This window comes from Equus przewalskii, chromosome X (genome assembly GCF_037783145.1).
Source record: "Equus przewalskii isolate Varuska chromosome X, EquPr2, whole genome shotgun sequence".
NCBI classification, from domain to species: domain Eukaryota; kingdom Metazoa; phylum Chordata; class Mammalia; order Perissodactyla; family Equidae; genus Equus; species Equus przewalskii.
Window position 1 is genome coordinate 42,323,563 of NC_091863.1, and position 15,804 is coordinate 42,339,366.

Consider the following 15,804-nt stretch of genomic DNA (forward strand, 5'->3'; position numbering starts at 1 on the left):
CACAACAAAGAGAGAAATTCAAAATGTCGTACGTTGCTTGTAGGATTGTAAAATGATGCAGTCAATTTTTGGATACAGTTTGGCAGTTACTAAAAATATTAAGCCCAGAGCTATCCTACAACCCAACAATTCCACTCCTGGGTATCTACCCAAGAGAACTGAAAACATATGTTCACACAAAAACTTGCACACAAATGTTCATAGCAGAATTATTTATGATAGCCCCAAAAGTGGAAACAACCTGAATGTCTCTCTCAGCTGATGAATGGATAAATGATTGTAGTATATCTGTATAATGAAACATTATTCAGCCATAAAAAGAATGAAGTACTGATACATACTACAACATCGATGAACCTCAAAAAAGTCATGCTAAGAAGCCAGGGTGAAAAGGACATATATTGTGCAAGTCCATTTATATGAAATACCCAAAATAAGAAAATCTGTAGAGACAGAAAGTAGAATTGTGGTTGCCAAAGGCTGAGGGAGGGTTAAAGGGAAGTGGCCACTAATTGGTAGAGTTTTTTTTTTTTTTGAGGTGATGATAATGTTCTAAAATTAAAGTGTGGTGATACACAATTCTGTGAATTTACTAAACCATTGGATTGGCACAAGAGAGCTGTAAATTTTATGGTATGTGAACTTATCTCAACAAATTGGTTATGTGAAAAAAATGTCTAGTGAAATCTTTGGCTGTATTCTTTTGCACATGGAACTGAATGCAAGCAAATTACCTCAGTTTTTGAGGAAATTTTATTGCCAAAAACAGCACAAAGCTGTCTTGCAAAAGCCACTGATTGTCAAATTTCTAAAGCAGCCCCCAGGATCCCAGGCCTTCACAAGTAGAAAGTAACCTGCAAAAGCTGGCGCAGCCCCTAAAAAAAACATCCCATTTATTACCTACTTCTAATTTTTCCATACAGTTGCCATTGTATAGAACAAGGTACGCTAGAGTTCCTTCAAGAGAACAGAATCAGGGTCTTCCTGGTGGCTAACCAAGGAAATTTCATCAATGCTAAGGTAGAGATTCTTGGCAATTCCTACCCAGTAGGATTTGATAATTGCTATGAGCCAGTGACTGCTCTGTTTTCCGTTTTTCTCTTTTCTGAGTGGAAGTCTTTATTGTAGTTATACTTTTGTTATTCTGACGTTATAAAACATCAGGGCTATCATTTAGTTTAGAGGTTGCCGGACCGCTGGTGAAGAGAATGCTCCATCTTTTAGAGACTAGGTTTACCTGTAGGGGATAATGAGATGGCTTTGGCTAGTTTTGGGTAGGTGATGAGTAGTTCTACATGTTGGAGGAGCTGTTCACATAGATATTTGGGGAGCAAAAGGGGCTGACTGCAAAAAATCTGCTTGCTGCCCTCTAATATCAATTATTTTCTTCATTTTCTGTAAGAGTAGAAATTTTAGTCCTGCACATGGTCATGCAGTTAGTTTTTAATTTCAATTTCTTCATTGTAGCTGGATGTGGCCATGTGACTGGGTTGTCCAATGGGTCATGAATAGAAGTGTTGTAAACAACCTCTAGATCATGCCATTAAAAACAATTATTTACCTTCCACTTTTTCTCTTTCCCTTTCCTGTGGAGAAGCCAAATAAGCATATCTTGCTAAAGCATCTTCAACCATACAGAGGAGGGCAACACCCTAAGCATGTTTGTTTTTTATCATTATTTCTATTTCTTTATTCTTATTCTCCATTGAGTAAGATGTAGATACTTGTCCCTGTGCTTCCCTTTAGTTCTTTAGACATGGTTTCCTTTAGCTCTTTGAACACATTTAAAATACCATTTAAAATAATTGACTTAAAGCTTTGTTTACTAAGTACATCATCTGGGCCACCTCAGGGATAGTTTCAATTAGCTGCTTCTTTTTGGGTGTATGGGCCGTACTCTCCTGTTCTTTGCGTGTCTAGTAATATTTTGTTGAAAACTAGGCATCGTAGATAGTATACTGTAATAACTCTGAATCTAGAAACTTCTCCCACTTCCAGTTTGCTGTTGTTGCTGCTGCTGCTTATTTGTGTAGTGATTTTCCTAGACTAATTATGTGGAGTCTGTATTCCCTGCATGGGAACACAGCATGTGGTCATTGAGCTCTCTGCTCACATTTAAAAAAAATTTTATTGCTTTTATTTTCAAGCTTGGCTTCCTTGGGGTCACCTTTAGGTCGGTATAGTTTAGTGGCCAAGTGAATGATTAGTCATAATATTAAATGCCTTGAAAGGAGAGGCAGGTCTTCCACCCATTTATCAAAGGAATCTGTGTGTGAAAGCACACCTGAAACTTCAGGCAGTTTACAAGTCAGCATTAGCTTTCACTCCCTGCTTCTACAGGGCCTCAAGATCAGCCAGAGGTGAGTTGCTGGGGCTTTCTTGGCCTTCTTGGGCATGCACACAGCACTGTGCATATGTGCAGCCTCCTAGATTCCAGAAATATGTTAGTGTTTTACCAAATACCTTATGGTTGTCTAGTTCTCCAGGTCTACTTTTTAAATTTTCAGTCAACCTCTTCTTTGCCCCAACTAAAATCAAGGGCTCAGGTACCTGTCGCGTTAACAATTCCAGATGATTGCTACTATTTTCAGTGACACTGTGGGGAGGTTTTTTTTTTTTTTTTCCTACAACATGGAGCTTTATGTAAGACCAAACAGAAACAACACCATGGGGATATTCCAGGGAACTGAAAATCTGGTCAAAATATTAACTGTGCTCTGAGGAAGGGACTTTCCACAGAACTCTAAAAGAGGTCATTCCTTTCCACTGGTTGCAAGGTCACCAACTTTTCATGGCTACCACAACACGAAGTTGGGGATGTGGGTGTGAGAAACACCATGAAATGCTACAGACACTGATGTTCTTATGCCTGTTCAATCATTTTTCTTGATTATATGATTTTCAGTTTATTCTGTGCCATTAGTTAATTTCTAGTTCTAAATTATCGGTTTTGATAGTTTTGCGGGTTATTTGCATTACTTTTGTAAGGGAGTGGGTTGACGGAGGTTTTCACCTCATCATTACAGAAGCTGACTCTCAACACCCTAAGAATGGAAAAGCCATCCAGATGGAAGAGCTTAGCTTCCCAACACTGTCAATGTTATCCACACCAGCCCTTGTCTTAATCAAAAGATTATTGGAAAGAGAAACTTTTGTCTTTTTTAAAGCCAATGTATTTTTGCTCCTTGTTGAATAGAGTAGACTGTATCCCAACTGAATAGTCAGATAAGCGCCCGGACCGCAGCATCACTGAAGAGCCACCTCTAGAAATTTGAGTCCCTTTCGTCAGTTCAGTGAGTGTCCCGTGATATATCTTTTCCAGACAGCAGATCGTAGTTTTCCCTGTGTGTGCTTCCTGATGGCATCTTGGGTTGTGTTATCTTGGCACAGGCCCCCTCTGTTTGCATTGTAAGGATGTAGGGGAATGCTGGACCGTCCTGAAATCAGGATTGCACGGCTTGTGCTCTTACCTGTTACAAAGTCACGAGGCTAAGATTTATTGCGGACATACTGTGTGCCAGGCACTGTGAGGTCCTTTATGGACGGTGGGTCCATTCAGGACAGAAACCTGATCAGGTAGGTTACTTAATTTCCCCCTTTAACAGATGAGAAAGCAAACTGCTACTTAGAGAGGTCTGCTGAGGGTGTCTGTGTAATATGAACCCTAGGATGACTCAAGGGACAGATTTCCCTTGAATCTCATTGCCGCCAACACTGCTGCTGGCCTTGAGAAAATGGTTCCTGTTGACCCACTGGGGACTGTAGTTTACACAAGCGATCCTGGGGCACTCTTTGCTTTGGCTGCTAGAAAATTGCGGTCAAATTAGTGGTAGAATTTGTCTAGAAAAAACTATAGCTAAAATGATTCCAATAGAGGTTAAAGGCTTTATCAGCTGATGTGGATCACCTCTGAGCTGAAACAGAACTGCACTTTTTCTGGGAAAGGAGAAGAGAGAGGGGTGTGACCGCCAGATTTCCCAGGTCACAGTTTCTTTAGCTTCTACAAATGTTAGGTTGGAAGAGTTGGGAATTTGTTCCGCTTTTTCATCTCTTGCTCAGATCCTTAGTGCAAGCTCATTCCAGCAGCTGTCAGAACAGTTTTTGGAGAGCTGTTTTCGTTTCTCTTGTCTGTCAAGTTTTGGGAGTGGGGAGAGGTAACAAAAGAGTTGGGGGAAGTAAAAGAAGAGGAAAAAGGGCAAGGGATTGTGGTTCAAGCAAGGACCACTGGGGTCTATTGCCATTATTTTTCAGTCCCTCCTCTTAGACAAGATGGACTGTTTTCATCACCAGCCCAATCCTTTCAGAGAAAAAACAAAATTACAGAGCTGTGTAAGGTTCAGGAGTTCAGAAGTTCGAGAAGGCCTCCACAGTGGGTTGGAGGAGCGGTTTGTTCTTTCGCCTCCTGTTCCTCAGTCAGAGCTTGGATCCTCTGTTTGAACAGGACAGGGGACGCTGGCTCTGATGAGACGTGTGCTCTAGCCGGAATGTCTGTGTCTCCCCGGAAATCCAGATGTTGAAATCCTAATCCCCAGTGTGATGGTCTCAGGAGGTGGGGCCTTCAGAAGGTGATGAGGGCGGGCAGGTGGAGCCCTCAGGACTAGGATTAGTGCCCTTATCAAAGAGACCCCAGAGAGCTCTCTCATCCCTTCATCACCTGAGGACACAGCAAGAAGCCGACCTCCTGTGAACCAGGCAGCGGCCCTCCACACACGCCCAATCTGCTGGCACTTTGATCTTGGACTTCCCAGCCTCCGGAACTGTGAGAAATGCACGCTGTTGTTCAAGCCGCTCAGTCTGCGGTATCCTGCTCCAGCAGCCCGGACAGACGAAGGCGACGTGATTGGACGCACTTTGGTTAAAGATCTTTGTGTCTGTTTTGAAGCGGTATTAGTATTTGCTTTCCTTTGCCTGTAAGGTCTTTGTCTGGTTTTGGTATCAGGGCGATACTGGCCCCAGAGTTTGGAAGTGTTCCCTCTACTTCTATTTTTTGAAAGCGTTTGTGAAGTTTGCTTACTAATTCTTCTGTCCGCATTTGGTACGTTTTACCGGTAAAGTTACGGCAGCACCAGGGATTCATTGTGGGAAGTTTTCTTTTTTCTTTTCCTTTTATTAAGATTATGATCGTTTAAAACCCTGTGAAATTTCAGTTGTACATTATTGTTAGTTGTGTTGTAGGTGCACCCCTTCACCCTTTGTGGCCTCTCCCCCCCTTTCCCCTGGTAACCACCAATCAGTTCTCTTTGTCTATATGGTAACTTCCACCTGTGAGTGGAGTCATACACACTTCCTCTTTGTCTGTCTGGCTTATTTCACTTAACATATTCACGATGCAATATGATCCTCATGTTTGAAGTTCACCTTTAGGAATGAAAAACCGCTAAGGAAACTTATCACAAAATATTCTTAAGGGTCATGGCTGGGGAATGGGATTGTGGGTGATTAGCTGTCTTCATTACACTCTCTCTGTCTTCCAGGGTTTCTATACTCAGGGGGAGTGACTCTCACAATGAGAGAATATATTTTACCATATATGAAACCCAGGTCCACAAACCCAGGACAACCCAAGAAGAGACCTTGACAAGACGATTCCGAGAGGCAGAAATACAAGATGCGAAGGAACCTAGGCAGCTCCGCAGGAGAAAGGCCAACTGGAAAAGCAAAAGGGCCTTGCCGGCAGGCAGGGAATTTTCCGGAGGGGGCGCGCTGAAGGCTGCAGCCGGCCCTGGAGCGGCCCAGCCCGCGCAGACGCAGAAAGAAGCCGCCCTCTCTACGGACAAGGCTCCGCGCAGTTTTTTGAAGCACGAAGGGCGGGCAGGAGAGCGGCTGGGCGGCTCCACGGCGCAACACTGCCACCTGCAGACCAGAGAAACCCCACGCCACCCACCCCAGCGGAAACTCCATCTTTTCCGCGGCCGTTCCGCGCAAAGACCTGGAGCTCGTGGCTCAGGAAGGCCGGCGGGAAGCAGATGAGGACCACGGAAAGGAAAGCGGCCAGAGCGGCCCCGGCAACCGGGCTGGGGCACCGCCGCCTTCCCGGCCCCGGAGCCGTAGCCACAGCGGCAGGAAGTCCCTGTGCCCAGGAAGGACACGCCCCGGGGGCGGGGCTGCGCCTCGACAGGCGGGCTCTGGGTCGGCGCGCGGGCGTCCGGTAAGGTCGCTGCCAGTCTCCCTGCCGGTGGCCGCTGGCGCTTACCCTCCGGATCCTCTTGCGAACTGTGGACCGGGGATGTCCAGGTCCTGTCGCCCGACTGCCCCAGCTGCCGCCGCCGCCAGCGCCACCGCCACCGCCCCACCTGCGGCAGCTGGACCAATCCCCTGTCATCCTCCTCCCGCCCCCCCCCACCAGGCTGCGAACACTCACTGGTGCCCGTCCCCTGGCACGCTCACTGTCCTCCTCTCAGCCTTCACTCCTCTGATCCCTCCTGGCGACCTCGGGGCCCACGAGGCTGACCCGGTCCACCGGAGCCTGTCCCTCCTCAAGGATGTTCTCCTCCCCCACCTGAGCAGCCCCCAGGGCCAGGTCATGCCCTGGGCATCAGGAAAGACCGCGCCCCTCCTGGGATGCCCATTTCTAACATTCCGCTGTCTCATCACCTCAAGGCCATGCCCTGGTCGTCCAGCTCCCTCCATCTAACGCCTCTGCACCCACAGCCTTCAGCCTCTTGGAAACCACTGGCCCACTGACCCCACGGCGTTCCCACCGTCCACTAGCTCCTGTGCCACCCAGCTTACCCAGGCCTATAAACTGTCCCCCTCAAACACGCCTCCTCTCCTCCTCTCTCCCTCCTCCCTACTCTCCTGGCAGTACCACCAAATGGACCAACCCTCTGCACCCTCCACATCTCTATCTCCTCTCTCCTCTACCTACAATAGCATTCCACGCGCACTGGCAGCCACTCTTCTCATGGTCTTCAGTGATAATTGAGAAAAGAGAATAGATCACGTGGAACTCTCACCACTTCCCAGCAACACTGGATCTGCACTTGTGTTCTCTTCTGTTGCTCTGAAGGAAGTGACCTAGTCCTATGAGGCCAGGCTCTTCAGCTGGATCCCTTGCCCATCTTCTGGGAGAGGTGGGTCTTTGCAATGATCATTCCTTTGTCCTGAATTGCCATGTTCCCAATTTCTTTAAGGGTCATTCTATTATCTACAAATATGCTCCTATTTCTCACCCTTTATACAAAATGAAGTAAAACATAAAGCCCTCCTTTATCCCATATACTTCCAAGGTTCTGCCACATGTCCCTGATGCTCCAAACAGCAGGTCTGTCTCCCCTTGTTCCATAACCATGCTCCTTGCTAACCACTTCAGTTGAGCTTCTAACAGCCTGTCCCCCTAAAGAAGCCCGATTTTGTCAAAAATACCAGCGACCTTCATATTGCCTACTCCTAGGATTACGTTCCCATCCTCAACTTACTACATCTCTCAGAGGCCTTTGGTACATTTGACAATTCCCTCCTTTCTGAAGCCGTCCCTCCCCTCCCTCTCCCCTTCCTTATTTCCTCCTTCCCTGCCTCTGTTTTATTTTTAATCTTTGGATATTTGACAATATCCTCTCCAGGTGATGTTCCTCCAACCACAGTGGCCACTCCACTCCTTCTCAGTGTCCACTGCTTACCCCTCCCTTTCCACGGTCCCTCCAGGGCCCCTTCTCACGCTACACTCTCTCCCTGGGTTATTTCCTCCATTTTGCCATCATGTAGCACGTATATAACGTGACCTCCCACAGTCCTATGTCTTGCATCAAGCTGTCCCCTGAGATGCAGATTTGTCTCTCTCTTTGTTCGAGTGACAAGGAGTCATCAGACTTAACGTGTCCCAAGCACACCTCTTAGGTGCGCTGCATTTCGTTCGCTTGCGCTGCCATCCAACAAGTCCTCTTGATTCAATCTTCTGAATGCATCCTGTATCCATCCCCTTCTGTGCTTGCCTACTGCTGGTTTTTAATATCCAGGCAATCTCACCATGTCTTGCCTTCGCTGCAGTAACTCTGGCCTACTTCTGTTCCCTGCACACGCCCAGCTTATTCCCTCCTTAGGACATTGGTAATCACAGGTCCCCTGGCCTGAAAGAGTCTACCCTCAGACCTTTACGTGGCTGCTTCCTTCTCAACCTTAGGGTTTCTGCTCCCTTGTTGCCTTCTCAGAGAGGCTCTCCCTGACCACTCTGTGTAAAGTCATTGGTTTCTGGCCTAGGACGTGGATTATTTTCCTCCGAACACTGACCACACTCACTTATTTATTCGTTGGTTGGTTGGGTTTCCTCATTCCCCAGCTAAGTGTCAAATCACCAGCTCCTACAAGAGGTAGAAACACCTATTGAGAGAGGTTCATTAATATTGCTGAATGCTGATTAAAGGGCCACCTGAGACCTGTCGTTGCTTCCCTGCAGGTTGGCGAGGGCAGCGCAGGGGATTGTCACTGGAGAATCTACCTTCAAATCGCCAGCCGTTCTGCAGTGCGTGTGGGCCCCACAGTAACTCCTGCAGCTTTCTAGGCATGGGGAGGAAAGCCACAGGAGCGCCTTGCCCTGCCTTGTTTTCCTTCTAAATCATTCAATGATGTTATTGCTATTTTAAATGACATATCCATGATAAACGAGATGGAGAATGCGGCAGATGTCAGCCAGTCAGTCATAAGGTCACCTGGAGTGGGCAGCAGTACTGTCGTGAATTCATTTAGGAATCTCTCTGTCTACATGGCATCAGGCCCGTTCCTTACATCTCCGTGTGCCTTGGTTTCCTCATCTGCACAGACGGCAGTCCGGGCACATACCCACATGGTGACTGAAACTGTCCGTTCTCAGAGCAGTGCAGGCACCCGGGAGCTCTCCAAAGCAGTTTGGTAGCCTCATTGCTTTCCTTGTTAGCAGCTGCCAGCTGGAGGACTCAGGAGCCCAGGAAAAGGCTGCAGGGTGCCAGAGTGCTCTCACTGTCCTGACACACCTAGCCCATATAGCTAGGGAGGAAAGAAATGCTTTGTTCAGGACACAGGCAGGAACCTGTATTCACACTTCAGTAAGAAGGGCACTGAAGGCACTTTTCCCAGAATGGGAAGTTTTCAGGCAAACATTTTCATTCCCATGGTTTTATAATTAGGACAGTTGTACTTTCATTCTGTTTTCCAATAACGTAGAATGCGCTCACCCCGGTAATGAGAAAAGTATTTCTTTTTAGAGATTACACTGTTGAGCCTTTCTCAAGAGCTGGCCTTTTCATATATTATCTGATAAATGAGAGTGTAAAAAAAAGTTTGCGCAGCTCCCAAGACACTTCTGCACTGCCACAGACATGAGCACGTGCCCAAGCTTGGCCCATAACTCCTGGAACACATAGCAAGCTTCATGAGAGTGCGTCTCGGTTGCCCAACTATGCTTAACAGTTACCAGACAATGACGGGGGCAGATTGCTCCAGAGTGAAGCTCTCTGGGCACTCACGTTAAAACTGCTGATACAGCATCTCCTAGGACTCTTTTTAAAACATAAAGTCTCTCCTTCATTCAGTTTATTTTTATAGCTCTTGTCCTGTTGATGATGGTGTGAGGGTTTGTATTTGGTAATCCCTTCCACCACCTACTCATAGGGTAGAAGGATCTACTCCAGGTGGAGCAAGCCGAGAACACAGGTCTGATGGATCCCACTCAAAGTTGTTCGTGGGGTGGAGGCTCCAGACCAGGAGGGGCAAGCCAAGAAGAACAGGGGCTACGACTGCCTCGGTGCCCACTCATAGAACAGGAGTGTCACTCTGGGGCACTGTCACTCCAGCTCCTGTGCAGAGGTTCTGTGCAAGGAGAGAGGCAGGCCATAAGGATGAAGAACGCTGTAGCTCTGCCTAAGAGGACTAACTTTATTTGGAACAGAGCACGGAGAAGTCCATGCCTAAGGCTTTTGTCAACAACAGTGGAGATCTTGTTGTAGAGCAATTAAGAGAGAATTCACAGCTTCATCATACCAGTAGCAACAAGCAAATGGCAGAGCAATCAGAAGTTTCACAGGGAGAATTAGGGAAAGGAAAGCCAAGAAGACCTGTCTGGGATCACAGCCAAGCCTGGGGTCAGGAGGGCTGTGCATAAGCATGATGTTGCCCCCACTCAGCAGCAATTAGAATAGACATGGAGAAGCCTTGAAAACGTGTACCAGACCTCACACAGATCCATGAACCAAGAGCACAAGTCTCGCTGACCAAATACCGGCTGAATAACCTACTCTGATTTGGGAGCAGTTCCTAGGGAGCCAGGCTGAAGAGTAAAATCACGGGTACCCATGGCAGTTAGAAGACTGTGTGCATGTTCAAAGCTGCATTCTCTTAGGAGTGACTGGAAAGAGAAAGTCCAAGCTAATTGTCCCTGACTGAACGTGAAGCAAAAATGTAAACTCTGTGAGCAGTGATAGTAGCTTCCAGGCCAAACAAACATCCAACGATAAAGGGTAAAAGTCTAACTGCCAAAGGGGGCTTAAACACAACCTTTGACCAATAAGTGGTTTACGCTGACCCAGGGTTGACCCTTACGTAGTCAGGCTAAAAGATAAAAAACAAAAAAACAAAAAATATGAACAAGGACGTAAGACGCTGAACGCTGTAGGGCAAAGTGACTTCACAAAGTTAGTTCACCAAAGTCACTAAAAATAAATAAATGACAAATCAACGACAGTCCCAGGGTAGGGAGAGAGCAATATCTGGAACTGATGCAATATCTAAATATTTAGATAAAGATTTTAGATAAATACATAAATGTATCTAAAATTTCCAGTTTTCAACCACAGGAAAAAAAATGATCCATACGATGAAACAGGAAAGTGTGACCCATACACACAGTCAATAGAAACTGTTTTGGAGGGTCCCAGACTTTGGACTTAGCAGAAAAACACTTGAAAGCAGCCATTATAAATATGTTCAAAGAACTAAAGGAAATTATGCCTAAAAATTTTTAAAAGTATGATAACAGTATCTTGATGAATAAAGAAAACCAATAAAGAGTTCAGAATTATAGAAAGGAACCAAAGGGAAATTCTGGATTGGAAAAATACGATAACTGAAATGAAAAATTTAATAAAGGGGCTCAACAGTAGATTTGAGCTGGAAGAAGAAAGAATTAGTGAAGTAGAAGAGAGATCACTAGAGATTAGGGAATCTGAAGAAGAGAGAGAAAAAAGAATGGAGAAAAATGATCAGAATAACATGAAACACACCAATGTACGTGTAATGGGAGTAGCAGAAGGAAAGCAGAAGGGGAAAGGAGAAGAAAAAATATTTGTGGTAATAATGGTTGAAAATTTCCCAAATTTGATTAAAAAACAGCTTTCATCCACATATTCAAGAAACTCATGCAGCTCAAAGTGGATAAAATGCAGGAAGATTCACACCCAGATAGATCATAGCCAAAATGATGAAAGCCAAAGATGAAGAAAAGATCTTAAAAACAGTAAGAGGAAAATGACTCATCACTTGCAAGGTAACCCCAGTAATGTTAACAATGAGCTTCTCACTGGAAACAATGGAGGCCAGGAGGGAGTGGAACAACATATTTGAGATGCTGAAAGCTTAAAAAAATTATGAACCAAAAGTTTTATATCCAGCAAAAATGAAACAAATACATTCCAAGATTAAAAAAAAAAAGAAAGAAAAGCAGCTTGGAGAATTTGTTGTTAGAAGACCTGCCTTGAAAGAAACACTAGAGTTTTGAGAGTGAAAACGAGTTACGCCAGATAGAAATTTGAATCCACATCAAAAAACAAAGCATGTCAATAAAAGTAATTATGATGGTAACTATAAAAGAAAGTTTAATTGCATAGTTCTTTTCCTTTCTTTTCTTAACTAATTTTAAAACTACTTGCATAACACAATATGTAGATAATTTTGTTGTTGGAATGCAACTTATACAAATGTAGTATATTTGGAAATAATATCACAAAAGAGGCAGGCAGGAACAAAGTTGTGTTGGAATAAGGAAGTGACATCATATGGTAATGCAAGTTCACTGGAAGAAATGAAGGGAATCAGAGATGATAAATAAGAAGATTAATATAGCAAACTTCAAATATATACTTGCACTCCTGTCTTCTTTGAGCACCTTTGAATGACAGAAGATTATACAAGGTAATAAGTTTTCATTGTTGGGTTTGTGACACATACAGCAATACTGAGTATAACAAAATAGTACACACACGGGGTGTAGGAATGGACCTATACAGGAGTAAAGTTTCTATATTTCACTAGCATTAAGTTAGCATACATCTGAAACAGATTCTGATAAGTTAGGATGTATATTGCACGCCCTAGAGCAACTGCTAAAAGGTGACTCAAAAAATATCATTATCAGTAAAAATTATTAAAAGAGGGGCTGGCACCGTGGCTGAGTGGTTAAGTTCAAGCGCTCCGCTGCAGGCAGCCCAGTGTTTCATTGGTTCGACTCCTGGGCGTGGACATGGCACTGCTCATCAAACCACGCTGAGGCAGCGTCCCACATGCCACAACTAGAAGGACCCACAACGAAGAATATACACCTATGTACCGGGGGGCTTTGGGGAGAAAAAGGAAAAAAAATTATTAAAAGAATTAAGATGTTACACTAGAAAATACCCACTTAAAACAAAAGAAACTGGTAATAAAGGAGTAGAGAAACAACCCCCTCCCCCCATGAGACATACGGAAAACAAAAAAGCAAAATGGTGGATGTAAATCCAAATCCGTGCACATCAGTAAGCGTGAAGGGATTAAACCATCCAACCAAAAGGAAGAGATTTTTAGGTTGGATAGAAAAACAGGGTCCAATTACGTGCTGTCTACAGGAGACACACTTTAGATGCAAAGATGCAAAAAGGTGGAAAGTAAAAGGACATAAACTGATATGTCATGCAAACAGCAATCGTAAGACACCTGGAGTGGCAATACTAATATTAGACTTTAAAATTAACTTTAAAAAAGGTTGCTAGTGATAAAGAGAGACATTTCATAATGATAAAAGAGACAATATATTGGAATGACATAACATTTATAAACATATGCACTTAAAAATAGGGCCCGAAATACATGAAGCAAAAAGTGTCAGAATGGAAGGGAGAAATAGACAATACAACAATAGTAGGAGGAGATTTCAATACCTCACTTACAATAATGGATAGAACAACTAAGCAAAAGATTAACAAGCGAACAGAACATTTGAACAGCACTATAAACCAATTCAAGCTAACAGACATCTATAGAACACGACCAAATAACAGCGGAGCACACATTCTTCTCAAGTCCACGGGGAACATCTCCAACACAGACTGTACTTTAGGCCCAAATCATCCTCAATAATTTGAAAAGGATTGAAATCATACAAAATATGTTCTCCAACCATAATGGGATGAGATGAGAAATCAATAACAGAAGGAAAACGGGAAAATCACAAACATGTGGAAATTAAACAACATACTCTGAAATAACCAAGAGGTCAAAGAAGAAATAACAAGAAAAATAGAACATACCTTGACAGGAATGAAAATGAAAACAAACATTCCAAAATTTAAGGGGTACAGGTAAAGCAGCTTTCAGAGAAAAACTTATAGCTGTAAATACCGATATTAAGAAAGAAAAATAAGTCTCAAATAACTAATCTAATTTTCACCTTAAGGAACTAGACAAAGAAGAGCAAACTAAATCTAAAGCAAGCGGATGGAATGAGATAATAAAGACTCTAATGGATGTAAATGGAATAGAGAATAAAAAACGCAAGAGAAAATTAGTGAAACCAACAGTTTCTTCTTAGAAAAAAAATCAACAAAATTGACAAGCTTTTAGCTAGACTGACCAAGCAACAAGGGAGACAACTCAAATTGTGAAGTCAGAATGAAAAAAGGGACATTACTACTGACCTTACAGAAATTAAAAAGGGTTATATGTGAATATGATGAACAGTGTACGGCAACAAACTGGATAACTTGGAGGAAAGAGTCACATTTTAGAAAAGCTCAAAATACCAAAACGAACTCACAAAGAAATAGAATACATGAACATACCCATAATAAGAGATTAAATTTGTAATTTAGAAACTTCCCACAATGAATCCCTGGTGCTGCCGTAACTTTACCGGTAAAACGTACCAAATGCGGACAGAAGAATTAGTAAGCAAACTTCACAAACGCTTTCAAAAAATAGAAGTAGAGGGAACACTTCCAAACTCTGGGGCCAGTATCGCCCTGATACCAAAACCAGACAAAGACCTTACAGGCAAAGGAAAGCAAATACTAATACCGCTTACGAAAACAGACACAAAGATCTTTAACCAAAGTGCGTCCAATCACGTCGCCTTCGTCTGTCCGGGCTGCTGTGGCAGGAACCACAGACTGAGCGGCTTAAACAACAAGCGTGCATTTCTCACAGTTCCGGAGGCTGGGAAGTCCAAGATCAAAGTGCCAGCAGATTGGGCGTGTGTGGAGGGCCGCTGCCTGGTTCACAGGAGGTCGGCTTCTTGCTGTGTCCTCAGGTGATGAAGGGATGAGAGAGCTCTCTGGGGTCTCTTTGATAAGGGCACTAATCCTAGTCCTGAGGGCTCCACCTGCCCGCCCTCATCACCTTCTGAAGGCCCCACCTCCTGAGACCATCACACTGGGGATCAGGATTTCAACATCTGGATTTCCGGGGAGACACAGACATTCCGGCTATAGCACACGTCTCATCAGAGCCAGCGTCCCTGTCCTGTTCAAACAGAGGATCCAAGCTCCGACTGAGGAACAGGAGGCGAAAGAACAAACCGCTCCTCCAACCCACTGTGGAGGCCTTCTCGACTCAATTCCTGAACCTTACACAGCTCTGTAATTTTGTTTTTTCTCTGAAAGGATTCGGCTGGTGATGAAAACAGCCCATCTTGTCTAAGAGGAGGGACTGGAAAATAATGGCAATAGACCCCAGTTGTCCTTGCTTCAACCCGGTGCTTCCTTTACCTCTTTTCCTCTTCTTTTACTTCCCCCAACTCTTTTGTTACCTCTCCCCACTCCCAAAACTTGACAGACAAGAGAAACGAAAACAGCTCTCCAAAAACTGTTCCGACAGCTGCTGGAATGAGCTTGCACTAAGGATCCGAGCAAGAGAGGAAAAAGCGGAACAAATTCCCAACTCTTCCAACCGAACATTTGTAGAAGCTAAAGAAACTGCGACCTGGGAAATCCGGCGGTCACACCCCTCTCTCTTCTTTCCCAGAAAAAGTGCAGTTCTGTTTCAGCTCAGAGGTGATCCACATCAGCTGATAAAGCCTTTAACCTCTATTGGAATCATTTTAGCTACATTTTTTTCTAGACAAGTTGGGCCACTAACTTGACCGCAATTTTCTAGCAGCCAAAGCAAAGAGTGCCCCAGGATCGCTTGTGTAAACTACAGTCCCCAGTGGGTCAACAGGAACCATTTTCTCAAGGCCAGCAGCAGTGTTGGCAGCAATGAGATTCAAGGGAAATCTGTCCCTTGAGTCATCCTAGGGTTCATATTACACAGACATCCTCAGCAGCGACCTCTCTAAGTAGCAGTTTGCTTTCTCATCTGTTAAAGGGGGTAGTTAGAGTAACCTACCTGATCAGGTTTCTGTCCTGAATGAGACCACCGTCCATATAAAGGACCTAGCAGAGTGCCTGGCACATAGTACGTCCGCAATAAATCTTAGTCGTCACGACTTTGTAACCGGTAAGAGCACAAGCCGTGCAATCCTGATTTCAGGGGGAGTAAAGCATTTCCCTACATCCTTACAATGCAAACAGAGGGGGCCTGTGCCAAGATAACACAACCCAAGATGCCATCAGGAAGCACACACAGGGAAAACTACGATCTGCTGTC